Source organism: Panthera onca, chromosome X, assembly GCF_046562875.1.
Source record: "Panthera onca isolate mPanOnc1 chromosome X, mPanOnc1 haplotype 2, whole genome shotgun sequence".
In the NCBI taxonomy this organism is placed as follows: domain Eukaryota; kingdom Metazoa; phylum Chordata; class Mammalia; order Carnivora; family Felidae; genus Panthera; species Panthera onca.
Genome location: NC_138357.1, coordinates 84,821,568 through 84,843,629, shown reverse-complemented (window position 1 = coordinate 84,843,629; position 22,062 = coordinate 84,821,568). Strand labels below are relative to the sequence as shown.

At 37.1% G+C, this 22,062-nt stretch overlaps 1 pseudogene; it reads right to left on the bottom strand.

Moving 5' to 3' along the window:
- Positions 1 to 14,081: 14,081 nt before the first annotated feature.
- LOC145713792 (pleckstrin homology domain-containing family A member 1-like) lies at positions 14,082 to 21,751 on the bottom strand (annotated as a pseudogene).
- Positions 21,752 to 22,062: the final 311 nt, after the last annotated feature.

The following is a 22,062-nucleotide window of genomic DNA, read 5'->3' as shown; positions in this document are numbered from 1 at the left end:
TATTGTCATTGCAAATGGCAAGATTTCATTCTTTTTAGGTCTGAATAATATTCCATTGTATATATACACTACTGCTTCTTTATTGATTCATCTATTGTTGGGCATTTGAACTGCTTCCATAATTTGACTATTGTAAATAATGCTGATATAAACATAGGGGTGCATGTGTCCCTTTGAACTAGTGTTTCAGTATTCCTTGGGTAAATACCCAATAGTGTGATTGCTGGACCTATGGTAGTCTATTTTGAACTTTTTGAAGATCCTCCATGCTATTTTGCAGAGAGGCTGCTCCAGTTTGCATTTTCACCAACAGTGTAAGAGGTTTCTCCTTTCTCTGCATCCTCACCAACACCTGTTGTTTCTTGTGGTGTTGATTTTAGCCATTGTAACAGGTGTGAGCTGATAGCTCATTGTAGTTTTGATTTGCATCTCCTTAATGCTACATGATGATGAACATCTTTTCATGTGTCTGTTGGCCATGTGTATATCTTACTTGGAGAAACGTGTGTTCATATCTTCTGCCCATTTTTAATTGGATTTTTCGTGTTTTGTGGTGTTGAGTTTTATAAGTTCATTATATATTTTAGATATTAACTCCTTATCAGATATGTCATTTGCAAATATATTCACCCATCCCATAAGTTTTGCCGTTTAGTTTTTTTTTAATTTTTTTTAACGTTTATTTATTTTTGAGACAGAGAGAGACAGAGCATGAATGGGGGAGGGGCAGAGAGAGAGGGAGACACAGAATCTGAAACAGGCTCCAGGCTTTGAGCCGTCAGCACAGAGCCTGACGCGTGGCTCGAACTCATGGACCGTGAGATCATGACCTGAGCCGAAGTCGGATGCTTAACAGACTGAGCCACCCAGGCGCCCCTTGCCGTTTAGTTTTGATTGTTTCCTAAGCTGTGCAGAAGCTTTCCATTTTGATGAAGCCCCAGTTTTTATTTTTGCTTTTGTTTCCCTTGCCTCAGGAGACATTCTAGAAAGAAGTTGCCAAGACCAGTTTCAAAGTGAGTACTACCCATGTACTCCTCTAGGATTTTTATGGTTTCAGGTCTCACATTTAAGTCTTTCATCCACTTTGAATGTATTTTTGTGAATGCTTTAATAAACTTGTCCAGTTTCGTTCTTCTGCATGTTGCTGTCCCATTTCCCCAACACCGTTTCTTGAAGAGGCTGTCTTTTTCCCATTGGATATTCTTTCCTGCTTTGTTGAATATTAATTTACCATACAGTTGTAAGTTCATTTCTGGGTTTTCTATTTTATTCCATTGATCTATGTATCTGTTTTGTGCCAGGACCATACTGTCTTGATCACTACAGCTTTGTAATATAACTTGAAGTCTGGAATCATGATGGCTCCAGCTTTTCTTTTCTTTTTCAAGGTTTCTTTGGCTATTCGGGATCTTTCGTGGTTTCATATAAACTTTAGGATTGCTTGTTCTAGCTCTGTGAAAATTTCTGGTGGTATTTTCACAGGAATTGTATTAAATGTATAGATTGCTTCAGGTAGTATAGACATTTTAACAAGATTTGTTCTTCCAATCCATAACATGGAATGTCTTTTCATTCCTTTGTATCCTCTTCAAGTTCTTTCATCAGTGTTTTATAGTTTTCAGAATACAGGCCTTTCACGTGTTTTGTTACGTTTATTCCCTGGTGTCTCACGGTTTTTGGTGCAATTTTTAAAGAAATTTTTATGTTTATTTATTTTTGAGAGAGACAGAGAGACAGAGTGCGAGCAGGGGCGGGGCAGAGAGAGAGGGAGATACAGGAACCGAAGCAGGCTCCAGGCTCTAAGCTGTCAGCACAGAGCCCGATGTGGAGCTTGAACCCACAAACCGTCAGATCATGACCTGAGCTGAAGTCTGGCACTTAACAAACTGAGCCACCCAGGTGCCCCTGGTGCAATTTTAAATGGGATTGCTTCCTTAATTTCTTTTTCTGCTATTTCCTTATTGATGTATAGAAATGCAACAGATTTCTGTACATTGCTTTTGTACTCTGTGACTTTACTGAATTCATGTATCAGTTCTAGCAATTTTTTTGGTGTAACTTTTGGGTTTTCTATATCATGCCATCTACAAATAGTGAAAGTTTTACTTCTTTCTTGTTGATTTGGATACTTTTATATCTTTTTGTTGTCTTATTGCTGTGGCTAGGATTTCCAGTACTATGTTAAATAACAGTGGTGAGAGTAGACATCTCTGCATTGTTCCTGATCATAGAAAGAAAAGCTCTCTGTTTTCCCCATTTATAATGATATTAGCTATTAGCTTAATGATATTAAAGGTATATGACCTTTATTATGTTGAAGTATGTTCTTTCTAACCACACTTTTTTGAGGATTTTTATCATGCATGGGTGTTGCACTTTGTCAAATGCTTTTTCTGCATCTATTAAAAGCATCATATGGTTCCTACCATTACTTTTATTAATGTAGTGTATCACATTGATTGATTTGTGAATATTGAACCAGTCCTGCAGCCTAGGAAAGAGCCCAACCACCATTGCAATCCAGGAGTAAATCCCACTTGATTGTGGTAAGTGATTCTTTGAATGTACTATTGGATTTGCTTTGCTAGTATTGTATTGCGAATGTTTGCATTCATGTTCCTTAGATATATTGGCTTGTAGTTCTCTTTTTTGGTGGAGTCTTTATCTGGTTTTGGAATCAGAGTGATGCTAGCCTCACAGAATAAGTTTGGAAGTTTTCCTTCTTTTCCTATTTTTTTTTAATAATTTGAGAAGAATAGGTATAATCTCTTCTTTAAATGTTTGGTATAATTTACCTGTGAAGCCATCTCTTCCTGGACTTTTGTTTGTTGGGAAAATTTTCTTAACCAATTCAATTTCTTTCCTAGTTATCAGTCCGTTGAAGTTTTCTATTTTTCCTGTTTCAATTTTGGTGGTTTATATGCTTCTAAAATTTATCCATTTTTTCTAGGTTGTCTAATTTGTTGGCATATAGTTATTCATAATATTCTCTTAGAATTGTATTTCTGTTGTGCTGGTTGTTATTTCTTCTCTCTCATTTGTCATTTTATTTATGTGGGTTCTTTCTCTTGTTGATAAGTCTGGCTAGAAGTTTATCAATTTTATTAATTTTTTCTAAGAACCATTTTGTGGTTTCTTTGATCTATTGGTTTTTTTTTTTTTAGTTTCTATATCAGTTATTTCTGCTCTGATCTTTATTATTTCCTTCCTTCTGCTGGCTTTGGGCTTCATTTGTTGTTCTTTTTCTAGCTTCTTTAGGTGGAAGCTTGGCTGTTTATTTGAAATTTCACTTGCTTCAGGTAGGCCTCTATTTCTGTATATTTCCCTCCCAGTACAACTTTTGCTGCATCCCAAAGGCTTTGGACCACTGTGTTTTAATTTGTCTCCATGTATTTTTTATTTCTTCTTTGATTTCATATTTGACCCATTCATCCTTTAGTAGCATGTTATTTAACCTGCATATATTTGTGTTCTTTCTAGATATTTTTTCTTGTGGTTGACCAAGTTTCAAAGCATGGTGGTAAGAAAATATGCATGGTATGATCAATCTTTTTGTGTTTGTTGAGACCTGTTTTGTGACCTGTTTGTGATCTATTCTGGAGAATATCCGTGTGCATTGAAAAGAACGTGTAGTCTGCTGTTGTAGTATAGAATGTTCTGAATATATCTATTAAGTCCATCTGGTCCACTATGGCATGCAAAGCCGTTGTTTCCTTCCTTATTTTTCTGTTTAGATGATCTATCCTTTGCTGTGAGTAGAGTGTTAAAGCCCCCTACTACTATTGTATTATATCAATTAGTTCCTTCATGTTTGTCATTAATTGTTTTATATATTTGGATGCTGTCATGTTGGATGCATTAGTATTCACAATTGTTATATCTTGTTGTGTTTTCTCCTTTATTATGATATAGTGTCCTAATCATCTCTTGTTAGAGTCTTTGTTTAAAGTCTAGTTTTTCTTATGTAAGTATTGCAACTCCACCTTTATTTTGATGTCCAGTTGCATGATAAGTGTTTCCCCATCCCCTCACTTTCAATCTGCAGGTGTCTTTAGGTCTAAAATGAGTCTTTTCTGGCAGCATATAGATGAGTCTTGTTTTTTTCATCCATTCTGACATCCTATGTCTTTTGAGTGGAACATTTAGTCCATTTACATTCAAAGTAATTATTAAATTATTTGTCATTATTTCTGGAGATATTCTCTGTTCCTTCCTTGTCTTTGTCACTTTTGGTCTGTCCCTTCCACTCAGAGTCCTCTTAATATTTCTTGCATTGCTGGTTTAGTGGTCACGAATTCATTCTGTTTTTGTTTGTCTGGGAAACTCTATCTCTCCTTCTATTCTGAATGATAGCCTTCCTGGATAGAGTGCTCTTGGCTGCAGATTTTTCCCAATTCAGCACTTTGAGAATATTATGCCACTCCTTTCTGGCTTGCCAAGCTTCTGTTGAGAAATCTCTAGCTAGACTTATTGGTCTTCTTTTTTTTTTTTTTTTTTTTTTTTTTTTTACTTTTTTTTTTTTAACGTTTATTAATTTTTTGAGACAGAGAGAGACAGAGCATGAACGGGGGAGGGTCAGAGAGAGAGGGAGACACAGAATCGGAAACAGGCTCCAGGCTCTGAGCTGTCAGCACAGAGCCCGACGCGGGGCTCGAACTCACGGACCGCGAGATCGTGACCTGAGCCGAAGTCGGACGCCCAACCGACAGAGCCACCCAGGCGCCCCGACTTATTGGTCTTCTTTTGTAAGTTAAGGACTTCTTTTGTATGGCTGCTTTTATGATTTTTTTTAAATTTATCACTATATTTTGCAATTTTAATTACAATATGTCTTGGTGTGCTGCTTTTGTTGATTTTGATGGAGTTCTCTGTGCCTCCTGGATCTGGATGTCTATTTCATTTCCCAAATTAGGGAAATTTTCAGCTATTATTTCCTCAAAAATGTTTTCTGCCCCTCTTTTCTCTCTTCTTCTTCTGGGACTCTTATAACATGAATGTTATTATGTTTGATGGAGTCAATGAGTTCTGTAAGTCTATTCTTATGTTCCATAATTCCTCTTTCTCTCTTTTGTTCAGCTTCATTATTTTGTCTTCTATATCACTTATTTGTTTCTCTGCTTCTTCCAGATGTGTGTTCGTTTCATCAAGCCTGTTTCTAATCTCAGTTATTGCATTCTTCATTTCTGACTGATTCTTTTTTTAACTCATTTATCGTTATAGTAGGGGTCTCCCTGATGTCTTCCATTCTTTTCTCAAGTCCAGAGAGTATTCTTATGATCATGGCTTTTTTTTTTCTTTTTTTCAACTTTCTTTTTTATTTTTAAAAATTTACATCCAAATTAGTTAGCATATAGTGCAACAATGATTTCAGGAGTAGATTCCTTAGTGCCCCTTACCCATTTAGCCCATCTCCCCTCCCACAACCCTTGCAGGCACCCTCAGTTTGTTCTCTATATTTATGAGTCTCTTCTGTTTTGTCCCCCTCCCTATTTTTATATTATTTTTGTTTCCCTTCCCTTATGTTCATCTGTTTTGTCTCTTAAAGTCCTCATATGAGTGAAGTTATATGATTTTTGTCTTTCTCTGACTAATTTCACTTAGTCACCTTCCAGTTCCAGCCACGTAGTTGCAAATGGCAAGATTTCATTCTTTTTGATTGCTGAGTAATACTCCGTTGTATGTATGTGTATATATATATATATATATATATATATATATATATATATACCACATCTTCTTTTTTTTTAATATATGAAATTTATTGTCAAATTGGTTTCCATACAACACCCAGTGCTCATCCCAAAATGTGCCCTCCTCAATACCCATCACCCACCCTCCCCTCCCTCCCACCCCCCATCAACCCTCAGTTTGTTCTCAGTTTTTAACAGTCTCTTATGCTTTGGCTCTCTCCCACTCTAACCTCTTTTTTTTTTTCCTTCCCCTCCTCCATGGGTTTCTGTTAAGTTTCTCAAGATCCACATAAGAGTGAAACCATATGGTATCTGTCTTTCTCTGTATGGCTTATTTCACTTAGCATCACACTCTCCAGTTCCATCCACGTTGCTACAAAAGGCCATATTTCATTCTTTCTCATTGCCACATAGTATTCCATTGTGTATATAAACCACAATTTCTTTATCCATTCATCAGTTGATGGACATTTAGGCTCTTTCCATAATTTGACTATTGTTGAGAGTGCTGCTATAAACATTGGGGTACAAGTGCCCCTATGCATCAGCATTCCTGTATCCCTTGGGTAAATTCCTAGCAGTGCTACTGCTGGGTCATAGGGTAGGTCTATTTTTAATTTTCTGAGGAACCTCCACACTGCTTTCCAGAGCGGCTGCACCAATTTGCATTCCCACCAACAGGGCAAGAGGGTTCCCGTTTCTCCACATCCTCTCCAGCATCTATACTCTCCTGATTTGTTCATTTTGGCCACTCTGACTGGCGTGAGGTGATATCTGAGTGTGGTTTTGATTTGTATTTCCCTGACGGGAGCAACGTTGAGCTTCTTTTCATGTGCCTGTTGGCCATCCGGATGTCTTCTTTAGAGAAGTGTCTATTCATGTTTTCTGCCCATTTCTTCACTGGGTTCTTTGTTTTTCAAGTGTGGAGTTTGGTGAGCTCTTTATAGATTTTGGATACTAGCCCTTTGTCCGATATGTCATTTGCAAATATCTTTTCCCATTCCGTTGGTTGCCTTTTAGTTTTGTTGGTTGTTTCCTTTGCTGTGCAGAAGCTTTTTATCTTCATAAAGTCCCAGTAATTCATTTTTGCTTTTAATTCCCTTGCCTTTGGGGATTGATCATAGCTTTTAAACCCCCTATCAGTTATGTTACTTATATCTGTTTCACTTAGATCTCTGACCCAGCCTTATCTTGGTCTTTCATTTGGGATTAATGCCTCCATCTTGGTATTTTGTCTAAGTCTCTGCCTTCTTTGGTGTGTTAAAAAAGCCACTTATGTCCTGCTCCTGAGAATAATGGATTTGTAAAGAGGAAGTCATGTTTGTCTAGAGCTTGGAACTTCACAGAGTGTCTCTGGTATGTGCTGTATGCACACTCTTCTGTTGTGCTTTAGCTGCTCTATCCTTTAAGCCAGTCATCCACAGAGCCTCTCTTTGCCTGCAGTGGCAGTGTTTGGTCCTTCACCAGAGTGTGATGAGTTTTAAGTAGGTGTGCTCTGGTCTGCTTGTTAAATGAGACCTGATACTACTTCCACTAGAACTGAAGCCCTGCTGAACTCTCTGGTCGGGAGATATAGTGTGTGCCAGAGTCTCTGCTGGTTTTCTGGGAAACATGCCCGTTGCTCTGGGACTGAGGCAAGCTTGAATGAAAATGGCAGTCCCACCAGAGCATGAGGTTGCTGATCTTGGTGTAAGCATGTTAGGCAGCCAGTGTGGGCACTGCACTGCTTTCCACTGGTGTCTCTGTGTTTATGCTGAGGGTCAGGGGAGGGAAATGGTGCCAGTCAGCTCTTTTGTTCCCAGAAAGGCATCTCCATGAATGCTGCACTCCAAGAGGAGTGAATAGTCTCCCCATTGTGTGTCCCACTGTTTTTTCAGATCGCTTTTTCTGTACTGTCTACCTTCAGGTTGTTTGCCTGTCTTCTCTCCAGGAGCAGCGCAGTTGCTTCCAGGCTCTATCCCAGCCAACCATGCTGACTTTTAAAACTCTAGGCTTTAGGGACATGGTGTGGGAAGGGATTTGTGCCTGTCTTCCGAATGAGGGACCTGCTGTACTGGAACTGGGACAAGCTTGAGCAAGAAGGAAACTTGGGTCAGAGTGCTGGGGTGTGGGGCTTGGTATAAGCAAGTTAGGCAGCCAGTGTCGGTGAGCCAATTCCTTTTAAGAAATCTCTGGTTCTGTTGCTTGGAGAGCAGTTACAAATATACTCTGCAATGTAATTTTTGCACTCTTAACTTCATCTTAGCATCTGTTTTCTGAAATCTCATCTGTGACAGAGATTAATATTGCAGGAGATGAGAAGTGGACAGATTCAGGATACAGTTTGAAGGTAGAGTTGACAGAGTTTGCTGATGGATTACATATGCCATATAAGGCAAATACTTATTAATATTTATTTTAATTAAATATACAGTAAATATTACTACTATTCATTAACTTCAAATCTGAGAAATTCTATGCAATGGGGTGTGTCACATTTCCTTGCCCTCTTGAAATTAGACATAGCTATGTTCCTTTCGCTGATAAATGAAATATAAAAGGAAATAAAAAGTGTCACTTATGTTGGAGGCAATTAAGAATTGATTAATGTTTCCCATGCTTTCTTCTTCCTGCTGCTGTAACTGGTGAGGATTCAGAAGTTATAGCCTCCATTATCTTATGTCCCCAAATAGGGATAATGTAGAGAAAATATCCCATCTGATCCATGAAAAACATGTACAATGAGCAAGAAATAAATGTTAAACCACTGAGATTTTTGTGTATTTTATTACTACAATCTAATATTGCTCAGCCTGACTAAAATAGCTACTGGTACTGGAAGTGGATTGCCACAGAAACAAAACTCACAAACAAAACAGAGGGCTTGCTGTCCAGTACCACCTGCATCCATAGCCCTGGCTCCACCAGCACTAAGAAATAGACCAATTTTGACAAGATGTAGTGCTGTAGTGTGCCTGATGGGATACATTCAGTCATGACATCTGAATTTTCCAAAACGCCTTGCTCAGAAGATTCCACTTGGTCCCCTGTAAAGCTCCAATGTTTGGATCTTAGTGACAATGCCTTAAACATTATTTGCCCAAAATTTTGTCATAGAGCTTTGTGTCATTTTTGATTAGCTAATAACCAACTGCAACACCTACCTCTAGTACTCACTGTGGACCCAAATCGTCTATGGTGTGTGCCTCAACATCTCTTCCAGTTGCCTAGTCTCAATGAGCTCTTTATGGCTGGAAGCCATCTTGCATGTTTGCCACTTGGCAGAGACAACAAGAACAAAAATAAGCAAATGGGACTACATCAAACTAAACAGCTTCTGTGCAGTTAAGGAAACAAAATGAAACCAAAAAGCAACCTACTGAGTGGGAGAAGATATTTGCAAATGATGTATCCAATAAGAGGCTAACATCCAAAATATATAAATAACTCATAAAACTCAAATCAAATTAGTCAGTCAGAGAAAGACGAATATATGACTTCACTTATATGAAGACTTTAAGAGACAAAACAGATGAACATAAGGGAAACAAAAATAATATAAAAACAAGGAGGGGGACAAAACATAAGGGACTCATAAATATGGAGAACAAACAGAGGATTACTGGAGGGGGTATGGGAGGGGGGATGGGCTAAATGGATAAGGGGAATTAAGGAATCTACTCCTGAAATAATCATTGCACTATATACTAACTAATTTGGAGTAAATTAAAAAATAAAATTAAACAAAAGACAGTAAAATAAATAAATAAATAAACTGATTAAAAAATGGACAGAGGACCTGAATAGACTTTTCCAAGGAAGACATACACATGGTCAACAGACACATGAAAAGATGTTCAACATTACTAACCATCAGGGAAATACAAGTCAAAACCACAATTTGATATATCACCTCACCTATCAGAATGGCAAGGATGTGGAGAAAAAGGATCCTTCATATACTGTTGGTGGGAATGCAAATTGGTGCAATCACTATGGAAGACAGTATGGAGGTTTCTCAAAAAATTAAAAATAGAACTATATTACGACCCAGCAACTCCACTTCTAAATATTTATCCAAAGAAAATGAAAACACTAATTCAAAAAGGCACATGTACCCCTAAATTTATTGCAGCATTATTTACAGTAGTTAAGATATGGGAGCCACCTAAATGTCCATTGATATATAAATGAATGAGGAAGATGTAGTATATGCATACAATGGAATATTAGTCATAAATAATGAAATCTTGCTATTTGCGACATTGATGGACCTAGAGGGTATTATACTAAGTGAAATAAGTCAAATAGAGAAATTCTGTATGACTTCACTTATATGTAGAATCTAAAAAACAAGACTAACAATCTAACAAACTTACAAACTATCTAGGAGTTTTGGTCATAGATACAGAGAACATAGATAGCTATAGAGAACAAACTCAAACAATGGTTGCCAGAGTTGAGGGGGTAGAAGGGCGCATGAAATAGGTAAAGGGGATTAAGGGGTGCATTCTTCCAGTTATAAAATCAATAATGCACAGTGATGTAATGTATAGCATAGAGAATATAGGGATAAAAGGTATAGATGTGAAATTTAGAAAAATAAATTGTATGAGAGCTAGATCTTTGAGCAGGATTTTGCCAGCTAAGTTTTCAATTTGGTTTTGGATCTCAAAGTTTTTAAAATAGAGACAAGAATGTGCAGTACTAGGGAAATCTGGAAGATGTTGTTAGTTGACTTTAAAGCAAAAATCTGGAGTTTCTACCATAGTTTTCAATAAAGTTCTTCAGTTTTGGGGGAGGGGAGAAAAAAATCAGGTATAAGTCTGGCTAGGCAACAGATCAAGATGAAATGCAGAATGAAGACATTGTGCTCTCCTTCATGCTGGCTATTACAGCACTGGAAGACACACTGTTGTAATTCCTGAGCCTGTGCTTGATGGTCGGCATGAAGTCTCCTTCGTTAGGACCTTCTCTTAGGGAACTCTTGGTATTTCTTGAGATTACTACTGTAAATCTCTAAGTCAGAGCTACCTCACCAGTTTTTTGATCTTTTAAAGGAAGCACAGGGATATTTTGTTCATCATGTGTCTCCTTGGCAGTGTCTCCTGACATCATACCTGGATGCTTGGGCACAGCGCCTGTCCTCTGGCACTCACAGCATCCATGCAGCTTGTTAGGTAGCATCACCTCCTACATTATGTGGGAGTTCCCTGCTGATATTGAAATGACGTGTTTTGAAAGACTAACATCATGATGAACCAGGCCAATGTGCTTTTAAATTCCAGCTCTGCCATTTGATAGCTGTGTGATTTGGGGCTTATAAAGGTTATTTAATTTGTCTAAATCTCAGTAACAGGGTGAAATTAATACTAATTCGTAGCACTATTGTGAAAATTAAATAAGGTCCATTTAAAATACTTCTATCACTCATAAATAAGTCATAGACATGGAGTCAATGTGAATTATTTTTATTGTTTCACTAGACTGTTAGAAAAGATTGGGACTATGTGTGTCTTCACTTTTGTACCCCAAGCATGTAGCACAATGTCTAGCCTATTGCTCATAATTGGTTTGTTACCTGAACTATGTAATAGAAATAGAGATGCCGATGCTTGAATATTTAAACCCAACAGAAAAGGAAGCCTGCATTCAAATTCATTAAAATCAATTTATTTTAATTCTTAAAAAATGTATACAGAATTGCACAATGTAACCCATGCACCCACCATCCAGCCTAATAAAATAAACTATATTTATGTTAATGTTTTGTGTTCTTTGAATCATTATTATGGTTCTGCAATTTTTTTAGTAACTCAGTGTGGGACTTTATTCTCTGAAAAACAAATAAGACATACACACACAGAGCAGAAGCATGAGCCATGCAGCATACATGTGAAAGTTCCTTCCTAAATCAATGCATTTTAATTTTATTGTTTTTTCTTTAAATTTTTTGAGTATAGTTGACACACAGTTACATTATTTTCAGGTGTAAAACATAGTGATTCAAAAAGTTTTTACATTTTGTTATGTTCACCACAAGTGTAGCTACCATCTGTCACCATACAACACTATTATAATATCATTGACTATATTCCTTATGCTGTGCTTTTTATTGCCATGACTTATTCATTCCATAACTGGAAACCTTTATCTCCCACTTCCCTTCACCCATTTTGACCATTCCCCCCACCCTCCTCCACCTGGCAACCTTTACTTTGCTCTTTGTATTTATAAGTTTGATCCTGCTTTTTGTTTGTTTACTCAATTGTCTTTTTTTAGATTCCTCATATTAGTAAAATCATATGGTATTTGTCATTCTCAGTCCAAAACAATGAATTTTTAGGAGTGAGTTTAGAAGTCCAATGCGCTATCCATTGTGCTATGGAGCCTAGGAGTGAGTTTAAAGCAATGACAGTCAACAATCATGTCCACTAAGAAACCAGTTCTTGTCAACAAAGCCAAATTTGGCGACTTTGCCACCTGAAGATTCAGTCAGCCTAAACTGGAATGCAATATTCCAATTCCAACTAAGCTGTGTTAAAAGGGGCCTACCCATTTTATCCCTTTATTTCAGTGTATATTCTCAATCAACACTAAGAATTATCCAACATATTTTAAAAAGATAAGAAAATTAAAACGCAGAAAATGAAAATAAAGGCCATATTTCTTTTTTAATTTTTTATTGTTTATTTCTGAGAGAAACAGAGAAAGACAGAGCGCAAGTGGGGGAGAGACAGAGAGAGGGAGACACAGAATCTAAAGTAGGCTCCAGGCTCTGAGCTGTCAACACAGAGCCCTATGTGGAGCTCAAACTCATGAAACATGAGATCATGACCTGAGCTGAAGTGACACTTAACCGGCTGAACCACCCAGGCACCCCCAAATGTCATATTTCTTTTTTTATATATGAAATTTATTGTCAAAATGGTTTCCATACAACACCCAGTGCTCATCCCAACAGGTGCTTTCCTCAATACCCCTCACCCACCCTTCTCTCCCTCCCACCCCCCATCAACCCTCAGTTTATTCTCAGTTTTTAAGAGTCTCTTATGTTTTGGCTCCCTCCCTCTCTAACCTTTTTTTTTCCTTCCCCTCCCCCATGGTCTTCTGTTAAGTTTCTCAGGATCCACACAGGAGTGAAAACATATGGTATCTGTCTTTCTCTGTATGACTTATTTCACTTAGCATCACACTCTCCAGTTCCATCCACGTTGCTACAAAAGGCCATATTTCATTCTTTCTCATTGCCATGTAGTATTCCATTGTCATATTTCTTTAATCAACAGAACTCAACATTTTTCACACCTATTCTTTTGCCTGGCAGTCTGAAAAACTTAGTTATTCTTCCCTGAATTTCATTGTAACCAATAATAGCATAGTCTTCTCACCTTTCATTTTAATTATATTTATTTAGTTTTGAATATCTCACACATTCACATGACTTAAGATTTTAAATGTAGCAAAGGGTACATATTTAATCATTTATTAAAACTGTGGTGAAAAAAACTTCAGTGAAATAACTATCAGTTGTAAATAGTAATTTTAATTTGCTTCCAACTAAATCAAATATAAATATTTCCTTAAATATGACCATTCCAAATGCACTGTCATACAGTTCCTAGTGTATTGTATTTATTTATGACACTAGTGACTTTGAAAACAAAATGGTACAAATTAACAAAACACAAGATTCCTATGAGGTGGCTAAATTTCACCTGAGATTTAAAACTCCATGCAAACCGGGCGCCTGGGTGGCTCAGCTGGTTAAGCGTCCGACTTTGGCTCAAGTCATGGTCGCATGGTTTGTGAATTCAAGCAAGTCCTGTGTGGGGCTCTGGTGCTGACAGCTCAGAGCTTGGAGCCTGCTTTGGATTTTGTGTCTCCCTTTCTCGCTGGCCCTCCCCTGCTCATGCTCTGTCTTTGTCTCTGTCTCTCTCTCTCAAAACTAAAATTAAAACATTAAAAATATTTCTAAACTTCCATGCAAACTATAGTAATGTAAAGTTTATCCAATGCTTATGCATGCATGAGTTTGCACATACTATTAGAACAAATGTACATTACAAGTGGTATGGTATTAAAAATTTGAAAATACATAAAACATAGAAGTTGAAACTCTAAGGCTAATTCAGTAAATTAATCTTTAGAAAACAGCCTAATGTGATTTTTCCAATTAAGAAAGTTGCATTTATTCATAATTTATATATTTTTTAAAAATATACATATACAACCTGATTACTGTAGCGAAATAGTTTGCATTAGTGTTAACAAAGTCAGTTACCATAACTGTTAAAAGGCAGTTTGGTTAATTCAACTTTCTATGATCAGTTGTAAGTACTAAGTCCCAGATCTCTAGTAAAAAAGCACATTTGCATGACAACCCACATACATGCTTCCTTCACTGGTTCTTCATGTATAACCTTGTATGCAAGGATTCAACAGTGTTCCAGTCTTCTGCATAGAAGATGCTGATTGGCAAGGTCCTTACAGTGCTACAGTGGCAACAGAGATTTTTTTTAATACAACTATGCATCTCTTCAGGGCTCTTAGCCTGCACATAGAAAGTTCAAGATGATATTACAATTTCAAAGAAATTGCCCCTTATCATTACATTGCTTTTCTTACATTCTTGTACTTCATGATCCTCTTTAAGTGGTATTGTCAGGAAAATTTCCTTCTCCAGTCAAGATTTGAAATAGCCTATTGTGTTTTTATCCAATAGAAAAAAAATCTTCTCTTCCAGTTGTTTCATCACTACTCCATGATTAGCACAATATTCAGCTTTGATAACTGCACTATCTGAAGGTGGTTTCAGAGTAAAGCAAAGAAAGCTTCATGACCACTTCAAATTATTTGTCATACTTTCACATTTACTTACTTCTTACTGAGTTGGAGTAACGATGGGTACATCACTAACATCAGTTTTCTAAGACACTTACTTCTTCCCACATTCACCCTGGCAACTTAGGTTATCAGAATGAAGCTGTGAATCTGACTGCCTTTGAAATTTAATTTTTATAGCTTAGTTTAACACATTTACCCCTTCTACTAGATCCTGCTGATTGTTAGCTTGTAAGGAAATATTTCCTCATCCATGTATTTACAACAAAACAGAACTTCGGCCTTTGATCTTAGCTTAGTTGCATTGCTAACATTTGAAATGTACAAAATATTAATGGTTCCAATGCATGATGATCCAGAATATAGGTTGTGTGTATTATCCATACAAAACAATCTTCTCTGGACAGAGGAAGATGGTGATGGAGTAGGAGGTCACCTTGTCCATGAGCACAACTAGATAACTATCAGTTTCTCCTACTAAATACCCAAGAAATAAACCAGAAAACCTACATTAAAAAACTCTACAAATAAAGGAAGAGAAGGGGCCACATAAAAGAAAGTAAGAAGTATGGAGACCTGATTTAGGGGAGAAATGGATTGTGGGAGCTGCAGAGAGGAGGAAGACTAAGTTATGGAGAAGGGCAAGAGAGAAAGAGAGGAGCACATGGGGAAGCACATAAAAGGAATGTTTCCCCAAAGCCATTGGCTTGGAAAATGAGAAGGGCTAAATTTCATGAGTTCTTGCAACCAGCAGGGCATAAAGCCTGGAGTCTTAAAGGTCAGCAGGTTTGGGGAGGATAGAAGCCAGAGGGCATGGTGATGTTCCTGGAAAGAAGGCAGGCAAACAACACAGGGTCAGACAGCATGGAAACAGCAATCTGAATAATGCTTGGGAAACATAGTGGGGAGACTGTTCTTCTCATAGAGTGTCCCTGAGAGGCAGCATTCATGGAAATGCTTCTCCAGGAAAAAAGGAGCTAGCTGACCCATTTTCCTATCCTGTCCCTCAACATCAACAGAGAGCCATCTGTGGGAAAGTAGCACAGCATCAATACCCGATGCCTAACTGGCTTAAACTAAGCCTCATCACCCTGCATTCTAGTAGGACTGCCCTTTAAGTCATGCTTGTCTCAGGCTCAACATGGCAGGTCCCTCCCCCAGAAGACCAGCACAAACCACTACCCACACCAAATACCTCAACCAGAGTTCTGCAGGGCTTCAGTTCTGGTGGAGATGGTGCCAAATCTCTTTTCACAAGCAGACCAGAGAACACCTATTAAAACTTGCCACATTCAGGCCAGGGACCAAATGCTGCCTGCAGCAGACAAGGAGAGCCTCTGCAGATGATTGGTCTGAAGGACAGAGCAACCACAACACAACAGCAGAGTGCACACAGCATACACCAGAGGCATTCCCTGAAGTGGTAAGCCCTAAGCATTACATGACCTCTTCTTCAAAGACCATTACTTTCAGGAGCTGTAGACAAGACTGGCTTTTCTAACACAGAAAAGAAGACAGAGACTTAGACAAAATGTGAAGATGGAGGAATTTATCCCAAATGAAAGACTAAGATAAGTCCATTGTCAGAGATCTAAGTGAAACAGATATAAGTAACATGCCTGATGGAGAATTTAAAGCAAAAATCATAAGGATATTCACTCAAGAGAAAAATGGAAGACATCAGGGAGTCCCTTACCACAAAGATAAAAGAGTTAAAAAAGAATCAATCGGAATGAAGTGCAATATTACATAAAGAATGCAATAAGTGAGACTGGAAACAGGTCTGACGCAATGAACAGCAGGCTGGAAAAAACAGAGGAATGAATTATTGACACAGAAGAAAAAATAATGGAAAATAACATAGCAGAACAAAGATAGAAAGAATTATGCACCACAAGACTAGACTTAGGGAATTCAGTGACTCCATCAAACATAATAATATTCGTATTATAGAAGTCCCAGAAGAAGAAGAGAAAAGGGGCCAGAAAATTTATTTGAAGAAATAATAGCTGCAAATTTCCCTAATCTGGGGAAGGGCACAGATATATAGATCCAGGAGGCACAGAGAACCCCCACCAAAATCAGCAAAAGAAGGCCAAAACTAACATATACTGTAATTAAATTTGCAAAATATAGTGATAAAGAAAAAACGTTAAAAGCAGGAAGACAAAGGAAGTCCTTAACTTACAAGGGAAGACCCATAAGTCTAGCTGGAAATTTCTCAACAGAAATTTGACAAACCAGAAGAGAGTGACATGATATAGTCAATGTGGTGAATGGGAAAAATCTACAGCCAAGTATACTCCTTCCAACAAGGCTATCATTTAGAATAGAAGGGGAGATAAAGAGTTTCCCAGACAATCAAAAACTAAGTTCATGACCACTAAACCAGCCATGCAAGAAATATTAAAAGGGACTCTTTGAATAGAAAGGAAATACCAAAAGTGACAAAGACAAAAAAGGATCAGGGAAATCTCCATAAACAATGATAAAACAAGTAATAAAATGGCTCTAAATACGTATCTATCGATATTACTTTGAATGTAAATGAACTAAATGCTCCAATCAAAAGACATAGGGTGTCAGAATGGATAAAAAAAGACCCATCTATATGCTACCTACAAGAGACTCATTTTAGACATAAAGACACATGCAGATTGAAAATGAGGGGGTGAAGAAACATTTATCAAGTAAATGCATGTCAAAAGAAAGCCAGAGTAGCAAAACATTTTTCAGACAAAGTAGACTTTAAAACAAAGCTGTAATAAGAGACAAAGAAGAGCACTCTATAATCATAAAGGAGACAGCCCAACAAGAAAATATAATAATTATAAATATTTATGTACCCAACATGAGAGCACTCAAATATATTAAACAATTAATAACAAATATAAAGGATTTAATTGATAATAGTGCAATAATAGTAGAGGACTTTAACACTCCATTTACATCAATGGACAGATCATCTAAACACAACATCAACAAAGAAACAATGGCTTTGAATGACACACTGGACCAGATGGACTTAACAGATATATTTAGAACATTGCATCCTGAAACAACAGAATATACATTCTTTTCAAGTTCACATGGCACATTATCCAGAACAGATCACATAGTAGGTCACAAAACAGGTCTCAACAAATACAAAAAGATTGACACCACACCATTCACCTTTTCTGATGACAACACTATGAAACTAGAAGTCAACCACAAGAAAAATTTTGGAAAGATCACAAATATATGGAGATTAAACAACATGCTAAAACAATGAAGGAATCAAAAATACATAGAAACAAATGAAAATGAAAACACAGTGGTCCAAAACCTTTGGGATGCAGCAAAAGTGGTCCTAGGAGGGAAGTATATAGCAATACAGGCCTATATAAAGAAGTAAGTAAAATCTGAAATAAACAGCCTAACCTTCCACCTAAAGAAGCTAGAAAAAGAACAACAAACAAAGCCTAAAGCCAGTGGAAGGAAGGAAATAATAAGGATCAGAGCAGAAATAAATGATATAGAAAGTAAAAACAAAAAACAAAAAACAAAAAACAAACAAACAAAAAAAAAACAATAGAACAGATCAAGGAAACCAGGGCCTGGTTCTTCGAAAAAACTTAATAACATTGATAAACCTCTGGCCAGACTTATCAAAAAGAAAAGAGAAAGGATCCAAATAAAGAAAATGACAAATGAGAGAGGAGAAATAACAACCAACACCTCAGAAATATAAACATTTATAAGAAAATATAATGAAAAACTATATGTCAACAAATTAGACAACCTAGAAGAAATGGATACATTCATAGAACCATATAAACTACCAAAACTTAAATGGGAAGAAATAGAAAACTTGAACACACTGATAACCAGCAAAGAAATTGAATCAGTAATCAGAAAACTCCCAACAAACAAAAGCTTGGGGCCAGATAACTTCACAGGTGAATTCTACCACACTTTTAAAGAACAGTTAATACCTATTTTTCTGAAACTATTCCAAAAAATAGAAACGGAAGAAAAACTTCCACATTCATTCTATGAGGCTAGCATTACCCTGATACCAAACCCAGATAAAGACTCCACTAAAAAACATAAATATAGGTCAATATTCCCAATGAACAAGGGTACAAACATTCCCAATAAAAACAGGGAGGGGGACAAAACATAAGAGATGCTTAAATATGGAGAACAAACAGAGGGTTACTGGAGGGGTTGTGGGAGGAGGATGGGGTAAACGGGTAAGGGACATTAAGGAATCTACTCCTGAAATCATCGTTGCACTATATGCTAACTAACTTGGATATAAATTTAAATAAATAAGTAAGTAAATAAATAAGTAAATAAATAAATAACAGAATCCAACAGCACGTTAAAAGAATCATTCACCACAGGCAAGTGGGATTTATTCCTGGGTTGCAAGTCTGGTTCAATATTCTCAAATCAATCAATGTGATATACCACATTAGTAAAAGAAAAGATAAGAACTATATGATCCTTTCAATAGATGCAGAAAAAGCATTTGGCAAAGTTCAATATCCATTCATGCTAAAAACACTCAACAAAGTGTGGTTAGAGGGAATATACCTCAACATAATAAAAGTTATACATGAAAAGAATCACAGCTAATACCATTCTCAATGGGGAAAAACAGAGATTTTACTCTATGGTCAGGAACGTGACAAGGATGTCCACTCTCACCACTGTTATTTAATATTATACTTGAAGTCCTAGCCAGAGCAATCATGCAAAGCCAAAGAAAAAAATGGCATCCAAATTGGCAAAGAGGAAATCAAACTTTCACTCTTCAAAGATGATATGATACTCTATGTGAAAAATCCAAAAGACTCCACCCAAAAACTGCTAGAACTAATACATGAGTTCTGTAAAGTCACAGGACACAAGGTCAATGTACATAAATCTGTTGCATTCTTATGCACAAATAATGAAGCAGGAGAAAGAGAAATTAAAAAATCAACACCATTTACAATTGCACCAAAAACCGTAAGACACCTAGGAATAAACCTAACCAAACACGTGAAAGATCTGTATTCTGAAAACTATAAAACACTAATGAAAGAAATTGAAGAGGACACAAAGAAATGGAAACACATTCCATGCTTATGGATTGGAAGAATAAATATTGCTAAAATGCCTATACTATTCAAAGCAATCTACACATTGAATGCAATCCCTATAATAAATGATCCTAAAATTTGTGTGGAACCACTAAAGACCCCAAATAACCAAAGCAACCTTGAAAAAGAAAAGCAATGCTGGAGCCATCGCAATTCCAGACTTCAAGTTATATTACAAAGCTGTAGTGATCCAAACATTATGCTGCTGGCACAAAAACAGATACATTGTTCAATAGAACAGAACAGAAAACCGAGAAATAAACCCACGACTATACAGTCAATTAATCTTTGACAAAGCAGGAAATAATATCTAAAGGGAACAGGACAATCTCTTCAACAAATGGTGTTGGGAAAACTGGACAGCAACATGCAGAAGAATTAAACTGGATCACTTCCTTACACCATACCCCAAAATAACTCAAAATATATTAAGACCTAAATGTGAGACCTGAAGCCATAAAAATTTTAGAGAACATAGGTAATGACCTCTTTGACATCAGCCATAGCAACTTCTTGCTAGATATATCTCCTGAGGCAAGGGAAACAAAAGCAAAAATAAACTATTGGGACTTCACCAAAATAAAAACTTCTGCACAGCAAAGGAAATAACCAAAAAACTAAAAGGCAATCTACAGAATTGCAGAAGATATTTGCAAATGACATATCCAGTAAGGGACTAGTATCTAATATATATAAAGAACTCATAAAACTCAACACCCCAAAAAAAAACAAATAATACAATTTAAAAATCGGCAAAATACATGAAAAGACATTTTTCCAAAGACATATAGATGGCCAACAGACACACGAAAAGATGCTGAAAATCACTGATCAGGGAAATACAAATCAAAACTACAATGAGGTATCCCCTCACACCTGTCAGACTTGCTCAACACCAACAGCACAAGAAACTACAGGTGTTGGCGATGATGTAGAGAAAGGAAACCCTCTTTCAGTGTTGGTGGGAATGCAAACTGGTGCCCCCACTGTAGAAAACAGTATGGAGATTCCTCAGAAAATTAAAAATAGAACTTTCCTAATATCCAGCAATTGTACTAGTAGGTATTTATTCAAAGAATAAAAAAATACTAATTCAAAGGGATACATGTACCCTGCATGTTCTATGGTAAGTGAAATAAGTTAGAGGAAGACAAATACCATATGATTTCACTCACATGTGGGATTTAAGAAACAAAATGAGCAAAGGGAAAAAAACAGAGAGAGGCAAACCAAGAGATAGACTCTTAATTATAGTGAACAAACTTATGGTTACCAGAAGGGAGGTGGGTGAGGTATGTGTTAAATAGGTGATGGGGATTAGGGAGTACACTTGTGATGAACACTGGGTACTGGGTGAAGTTTTCAATCGCTATATTGGACACATGAATGTATTACACTCTACACTAACTGGAATTTTTAATGTTTATTTATTTATTTATTTATTTATTTATTTATTTATTTAGAGAGCACAGGCAGGGGAGGGGCAGGGAGAAAGAGAGACAGAATTCCAAGCAGCCTCTGCACCATTAGTGCAGAGACTGATGCAGGGCTGGTACTCACAAACCGTGAGATCATGACCTAAGCCGATCAAGAGTTGTATGCTTAACCAACTGTGCCACTAAGGAGCCCCAACTAACTGGAATTTAAGTAAAAACTTAAAAAAAAATTCTTCTCTGGTATCCATTATGAAGTACCTTTGAAGAAATTTCACTGTTATCATTTTCCTCAATGTCATATAAAATCACAAATGTGATTCTGACATTTCACTTAGGTACTCATGAGCCTGAATATTACACTGGGTGACCTTGTGCAAGTCACTTTCAACTCTTGCACCGGTCATCTGCACCATTAAAGTATGATGATTCTATGGCACAGGGCAGAATCCACTTCTGACTCAGCGAGCCCAGTGCCCGCTGACTCCTCAGCAGACCCACAGTCACCTCACACCTTGCCTGTCTGCTCTTCATGCCAAACTGCATTGCAGTCCTCCGCCCATCCACAGGCTTCCAGCCACCACAGTTCCCATGCAGTTGTGGCTTCGCTTTCACAGGCATGAACTGCTGGCACTACACATGCATTTCTGGGCTGCCTCAGCCCACACATGGTGACAGAGATTCTAGAGCCCTCATTCCCAGTCCATGAAGTCTCGTGGTTCTGCAAATTTTGAGTACAGCATAAAGATCATGGATATTGATGTCAGGCCTAGGTTCTAGTCCACGTTTCACCTTTTAGTTAATTGACCTGGACAAGTCATTTAACCTCCCTGAGTCTTATTTTACTCATCTGTAATACTGGGGTAAGGATAAGCGCCCATTGTACTAGGTAGTTGTGACAGTTAAATGAGATCATTTTGTTAATTAAGATGCTTTATAACAGTGCCTGGCACCCAATAAATTTAGTTTCTTTTTAAAAAT